General features: G+C 40.4%; 1 non-coding gene across 1 annotated transcript; it reads right to left on the bottom strand.

Moving 5' to 3' along the window:
- Positions 1-7,292: 7,292 nt before the first annotated feature.
- Positions 7,293-7,398, bottom strand: LOC122054482. The gene has a single exon (XR_006132785.1). It is a non-coding gene; the product is annotated as a small nucleolar RNA R71 (small nucleolar RNA).
- Between the last annotated feature and the right edge of the window lie 239 nt (positions 7,399-7,637).

Raw genomic sequence — 7,637 nt, 5'->3', positions numbered from 1 at the left:
TCAAGCGAAAGACATAACAGACAAGAAGAATGCATGGGAATCGAGTTGACAGGCTCGTTGCATCCGAGGGATAAGAAGTTGTGGAAGAGTACACCAGTGGAGCAAGAAGGACGTATGCAACACTTCCAAGGGATGAGAAGCCAGAGCGGAAGACTACTCAAAGAGAAAGTCAGAGTTAGGTTCGGGTGCGCTCAACTTTGGAAGACCGGAGCATCACCCAAGTGATTGGAGAGGAAGCCAATGAGGGGAAAAGATGCCAGACAGTCAACACTTGGTTGACTGGTCTAAGCGCCTAGACCATCTAGTCCAGGTGCCCGGACCACCTAGTTCAGGCAATTAGACCACCAGAGTGCCTAACAGGTACCTCGTCGTAGTGGATCATTTTTCGAGTCCATGTCAGCAATAGTCTAGGCGCCCGGGCATGGTCCAAGCACTATGACATGAAAAAAAATCTATCTTCCAACCGTTGCAAAGCCGTTGCGTGGAGATAGAGTTTGCATTGTTAGAGTTGCCTAGATCACCATCCAGGCACCCAGAGTCAGCCACGTTAGCAATGGATAAACTTGACTAGAGCACTATAAATAAAGCTCTACTTCACTTAGTTTAAACACAACACTTGTATTCGAATAATTATTTTCTGGTTTCATTGTTCTGAGCTGTAAATCATTATACAGAGCTTCTCTGCCTCCAAGAATTTCCTCAAAAAAGGAGTTCTGATAGTGCAATTCATTCATCTTAGATTAGCAACCTTCCCGATTGCAAACCAAGTAAATCTGGTGGCCTCGAACCACACAAGAAATGGCTAGACCAAGCATCTGCCCGCCTAAGTTTGAGGGGGAGTTCACAATATGGAAAAAGAAAATAGAGGTATTTCTCAAAACAGATTTTGATTTATTATTAATAAGGAAATATGGTTTTGTAGCACCTAAATATCAACAAGGAGATGATAAAGAAGAATACCTGTGGACAAAAAAAGAGCAAGTCAACTTCGTGGCAAATGGAAAAGTAGAATTTCATCTGCTAAGCGTTCTACTTCCATAAGAAGCCAGCCAGATTGGAGCCTACGAGTTAGCCAAAGATCTGGGAGATATTCCTGGAGTTGCACGAAGGGACCTCGAAGGCCAAACTCATAAGGCAAGATCCATTTCGGAACCAACTCAGCAACATCGAAATGGAAGAAGGTGAAATAATCGCACATCTATACTCAAAGATCAAGGAGATGATCACCAGACTCATGAATCTCAAAAAAATAGTAACAAATCAAGATTGATTAAGATACGATTTAAATACATTTCCGAGAACATCCGAGTGGACATCCAAAGTTGACTCCTTTTACATCTCTAAGGAACTCAAGGTAAGTACATTAGAAAATTTATTTTCTACTTTTGAACTTTACGAATAGAGATGTGTTGGCTTAAAAAATAAAGAACAAAAGATAGCTCAAAACCTAGCACTGAAAGCCAATCAGAAAGGTGAACCAAATTTAGACACATCACTCGACGAAGATGAAGCATGGTAAGAAAGTTTAATAAATTCCTTAAGTCTAACAAGTTTAACAAGTATCAGGCTAAGAAACTTTCATGAAGAAAATGAAAGGTACAATGTTATAACTATCAAGAAGAAGGGCACATTAAGGACAACTGGCCAAAACTGAAGGAGAAAGATAAGAACAAAAGGTCAACGCTAACGAAGCATAAAACCTAAAGGCGACGTAGAACGAATCATCATTATCAGTGTTAGAAATTGAAACCTACACCGGACTTGCACTTATGGCAAGTCACCAAGAAATAAACAACGAAGCAAGCTCATTTGAAATGAGTATCGAGAGCATTGACAAAGGAAAAGCTACTTTAGAAGAAAGCAGTGATGAAGGGGGAACGTCAAACAATGAGACTAATATGGTAAGTAAGGTATGCACTCTACCTCCCTGATACGGGTTATGATAGGTCAGCCTGACGAATGAAGGAGTCATGATCGAGAAAGATAAGAGAAGTATATTGTTGGGGTTGCAAGGTTACAAACATAGTCCCATATTGGAAACACATGGGAAAGATCATGGGCTTATAAGAGAAAAAGATATCTCCATTGGCATGAGGCCTTTTGGGGAGAGCCCAAGAGCAAAACCATGAGGGTCTAGGCCCAAAGTGGACAATATCATGCTATTGTGGAGATATCTAAATTCTTTTCGATCCTATAATTGGTATCAGAGCCCGGACTGTCAGAAGGTTTAACCGCCGACTGTGCACATGAGCTATGGTCTGATTGAGCCATGTGGGTACAATATTAACCTCGAACAAAGAAAGTGGGGGCTCCTATGTTCGGATCAAGAGGACCAGACACCAGGCAGGAAGTCCTAGTTGCGACTAGTCAAGAAAGTCCTAGTAGGTCGGGTGGACCGAGGGGCAGGAAGACCTGGTGGGTCGAGAATCAGACGTGGGAAGCCTATGATCCTTTGTTTGAGGGGGGATTGTTGGGGTTGCAAGGTTGCAAACATAGTCCCATATTGGAAACACATGGGAAAGATCATGGGTTTATAAGAGAAAAAGATATCTCCATTGGCATGAGGCCTTTTGGGTAGAGTCCAAGAGCAAAACCATGAGGGCTTAGGCCCAAAGTGGATAATATCATGTTATTGTGGAGATATCTAAATTCTTTTCGATCCTATATATATAACCAAAGTGCCTTCACGCGCTCGGTTAGGCAAAGCCCGACAGAGCATAAAGGCACTTAGCCTTATAAATAGCTCTTAGCATATTACCGACTGAAGGTTGAGCGAGAGCCAGTGCGCGTATACGCGCTTGGTCAGACAAAGCCCGACTGAGCGTAAAGACATTTAGCCTTATGAAAACTCTTAGTATATTATCGGTCGAGTGAAGGCCGAGTGGGCACCAATATGTGCCTGCACACGCTCGGTTAGGTAAAGTCCGACTGAGCATAGAGGCATTTAGCCTAATAGAAACTCTTAGTATATTACTGGTCGAGTGAAGGCCGAGTGGGCACCAATGAGTGACTACACGTGCTCAATCAGGCAAAGCCCGATCGAGCGTAGAGGCATTTAGCCTTATAGAAGCTCTTAATATATTACCGGCCGAGTGGACACCAATGAGTGCCTGCACATGCTCGGTCAGGCAAAGCCTGACCGAGTACAGAGGCATTTAGCCTTATAGAAACTCTTAGTATATTACCGACCGAGTGAAGGCCGAGTGAGCACCAATGAGTGCCTGCACGCGCTCGGTCAGGCAAAGCCTGGCCGAGCGTAGAGGCATTTAGTCTTATAGAAGCTCTTAGTGCATTATCGTCCAAGTGAAGGCCGAGTGAGCACCAATGAGTGTCTACACGCGCTTGGTCAGGCAAAGCCCGAACGAGCGTAAATGCATTTAGCCTTATGAAAACTCTTAGTACATTACCGGCAGAGTAAAGGCCGAGTGGCCACCAATGTTTGCCTGCACACACTCGGTTAGGCAAAGCCCGACCGAGCGTAGAGGCATTTAGCTTTATAGAAACTCTTAATATATTACTGGCCGAGTGAAGGCTGAGTGAGCAACAATGAGTGCCTGCACGCACTCGGTCAGGCAAAACCCGATTGAGTGTAGAGACATTTAGCTTTATAGAAGCTCTTAGTATATTACCATCCGAGTGAAGGCCGAGGGAGCACCGATAAGTGCCTACACGCTCTTGGTCAGGCAAAACCCTGTTGGTTGCTACTCGGAAAGATCTGAACAAAAATTTTTCCAATAATTTTTATCCCTTCATGATTGGTTTATAAAAAAGGAAATTTAATAAATTAAAATCTTTCTTTTAAACATGTGGATAAAAAGAAAGTTATCTCTATAAATTAAAATCTCTTTTAATCTATAAATAAGGAAAGATATCAAATCTTTTCTTAATCTTTTGTAGAAACTTATAAAAGAGAATATTTAATTTTAAACTCTCTTTTAAATCATGAACATGGTGAAAAAGAAAAGTTTTCTTAAAATTTAAAATCCTCCTTTAATCAACAAATAAGGAAAGATTTCAAATTTTAAACTCTCTTTTAAACATGTAGATGATTTACAAATAAGAAAAGTTTTTACCAAAAATTAAAACCATCCTTTTAAACTATAAATAAGGAAAGAGATTAATCTCTTCTCTTAATCTTTTGTAGAAAGCTATAAAAGGAAATTTTTAATTTTTAAACTCTCTTTTAAAATCATGATATCCACATAAGAAATAATTTTAATAAAAATCCTTTTTAATATTCTAGTGGCCGGCCACCTAAGCTTGGGACCCAAGCTTTGGCCGACCACTTACTCATCCACTTGGTCTTGGCCGGCCCTAGCTTGGGTTCCAAGCTAGCTTGGCCGGCCCCATTGGATGGGTAAGAAGGTGGGTATGTAGTGGGTATAAATCTCTATATACTAGAGGCTACGATAGGGACTGAGAGGAGGAATTGGTTTTGGTCTCCCGATAAAATTAAGCATCCCGTGCTCGCCCCGAACACACAACTTAATCTTATCAATAATAATTCATTCCACTAGAGAACTATTATTGAACTACCGCACCAATTCCAAATTACATTTTGGGCTCCTTCTTATCATGAGTGTGTTAGTCTCCCTGTGTTTAAGATAACAAATGTTCACTAATTAAGTAAGTTACTGACAACTCACTTAATTAATATCTAGCTCCAAGAGTAGTACCACTCAACTTCATCGTCATGTCGGACTAAGTCTACCTGCAGGGTTTAACATGACAATCCTTATGAGCTCCTCTTGGGGACATTCTCAACCTAGATTACTAGGACACAGTTTCCTTCTATAATCAACAACACACACGATAAGTGATATCATTTCTCAACTTATCAGGCTTATTGATTCATCGAACTAAATCTCACCCATTGATAAATTAAAGAAATAAATATCAAATATATATGCTTGTTATTATATTAGTATTAAGAGCACACACTTTGATGTGCGTAGATTATATACTTTTTTATGCATGTTTTTACGCACATTTACATACTTTGAGCATGCTTGATCTATGCATTTTTATACTTCCAGCTTTCCTTTTAGCATATTTACTCTTTTGGTTCGGAGATCTGCTTTTTGTGCATTTTCTATACACATGAGTCGAAATTGGTGAAGATTATGCGTCCTTGGACAAGCTTGGAAGGAATTGAAGGGAGAGAGCATCAGGCCGTGTACCACACACGGCCGTGTAGTGTTAACAAGAAGGGAAGAGGACATGGCCGTGTGAATCTCACACGGCCGTGTCTTGATTTGAAGGAATTAGAGCAGATGCTTTACATGGCCGTGTAGATCTACATGGCCGTGTGAGGTTTCCAGAGGCCAAGCAGGTGGTGGCCGTGTGCACCACACGACCGTGTAGCATTTCCAGAGAACAGAAGGGTCCTGGCCGTGTGAGTCACACGGCCGTGCAGCTTTGGTAGAGAAGGAAGAGGACATGGCCGTGTGAATCTCACACGGCCGTGTCACGGGGCCGTGTGGCACCCGATTTCCTCCTCTATTTAAACCCTCCTTCATGAATTGAAAGGGGAGCTCTCCCCCTTTGGGAGAAGGCAAGATTTGGTGGTTTCCTCCCATTCTTGGGAGGATTTCTGGGCGATTCGAGGGGAGTTCTTGACGATTTCGACTCCGGAGCGAGGATTGGATCCGAAGACGAGGCTTTTTCGTAGATAAGTTTTCTCTTTTCCCCTTTTTCTTGGTTTCTTGGATTGGGGATTTAAGAAATGCTTGTAATCTTTATTTCTTCGGGTATTCTTCCTTGATTCATGGAGTAGATCTTGTATTCTAGGATTAAGGGAGTATTTGTATGATGGATTGATGTAATCTCTTGTGGATTTGCCAATTTCTTGTTTCAATGGCATTGTCTTGCTTGTATCAATAAGATCTTGAATGATTAATGGTGATTTGTGCTTAATTCTCATTCTTGATTGATTGTTTGGATTTCTTGTGGACTTTGTAAAGATAAACTCTCACTCGATCATCCGAGGGATCCACGTGACAGGTGCAAGCCCGTGTAAGGACGTTTGAGAGATAATCTTGAAGAGGAAATAGGAATATTCAAGAGAGTAGGATGGATCTTGTGATTAGTTTCTTGTATCTTGGTAGATTAATAAGTTGTGGGCTTCTATGTTGATATCTGAGGAAGGCATAGTAATAGGTGCGCTTCTGTGTAAGGACAACGTAGGTTCACGTCTAATTGATCATATTTAGATACATTTCTCAGTCCTTAGCCGGTTATCTATTGCAAGAGAGAACCGACAACTTTCTACTAGTGTTTGGCAATTGAGGGATAAGAATTGGTGAACCATTTACATTCAAGAGATCTTACAAAGAAACCGAAACTCTTAGAATCTCCCTTTATCATAACCCAAAACACTAAACTCTTGTTTGTTGATCTTTAATATTAGATTTGTTTACCTTCACTTTGCATTTGAAACAATTGGATAGTTGTTTAGCTAATTCGCATTGAGACATTTCTAGTGCTTATTCCAGTCCCTGTGGATACGATAATCTTTTATATTACTTGCGACATTTCCGTACACTTGCGGAGCGTAACAAGTTTTTGGCGCCGTTGCCAGGGACTGCGCTATAACATTAGGAATTATCAATTGAGTTAGACTAAACATAACATTTGTTTTCCTTTCATATTGCATAGTTGTGGCTAATCATTAGATTTCTGTTTTTACTTTCTTGTATAACTTTTACTTCTTGTTAATTCTTTTTGTACAAATTCAATTCTGCATTTTTTATTCTTTTATTTTTCTTTTTCTGTTGAATTGTCATTTGTTATCTTGTTCTTGTGTATGCGAAGATCTAACTTTGCAGGGGAATTCTTTCCTTTTGACCCTGAGATTGACAGAACTTTCCATAAAAGAAGAATTCTGCAAAGGCAAATTGAAGAACAGGAACATTTGAACATGGCGAATAAACCACTCAAGGATTATGCAGCACCTTATGCAAGAGGTTTTCGATCTAGTATTTCAAGACCTTCAGTGGAAGCTAATAACTTTGAGATCAAACCCATAATTATATCTATGGTGCAGCAGAACCAATTTGGTGGAGGACCTCATGAAAACCCCAATCAACACTTAGAGGTCTTTTATGAAATATGTGGTACCATGAAAATGAATGGAGTTCCTTCAGAAGCAGTTAGATTATTATTATTTGGGTTTTCTTTAAGAGATAGGGCAAAGCAATGGCTGAATTCTTTGGCCCCTAATAGCATCACCACTTGGGAGTAGTGTGAGCAACAGTTTCTTGATAAATTCTATCCACCAAGCAAAACAACTCATATGAGGAATTTAATTGCAAGCTTCAAGCAAACTGACTCAGAATCTCTTTTTGAAGCATGGGATAGATATAATAGTATGCTCAGACAATGCCCGCATCATGGGTTGGAAAGATGGTTAGTGTTGCACACTTTTTATAATGGTATCAACTATCATACCAAAGTGTCCCTTGATTCAGCTGCTGGAGGGGCACTTATGAATAAAAGTTTAGATGAAGCTGAAGAAATTATTGACAGTGTGGCACAAAATCATCATCAATGGGCAAATGAAAGAAGTGGTGGCTATTATTCTGTAAACCCAGCAATTAAAGCATCAGGGAAGTTTGATGTAGATGCAGTCACTCTTT

Source organism: Zingiber officinale, chromosome 3A (genome assembly GCF_018446385.1).
Source record: "Zingiber officinale cultivar Zhangliang chromosome 3A, Zo_v1.1, whole genome shotgun sequence".
Taxonomy (NCBI): domain Eukaryota; kingdom Viridiplantae; phylum Streptophyta; class Magnoliopsida; order Zingiberales; family Zingiberaceae; genus Zingiber; species Zingiber officinale.
This window is presented reverse-complemented; position numbering and strand designations above follow the sequence as displayed.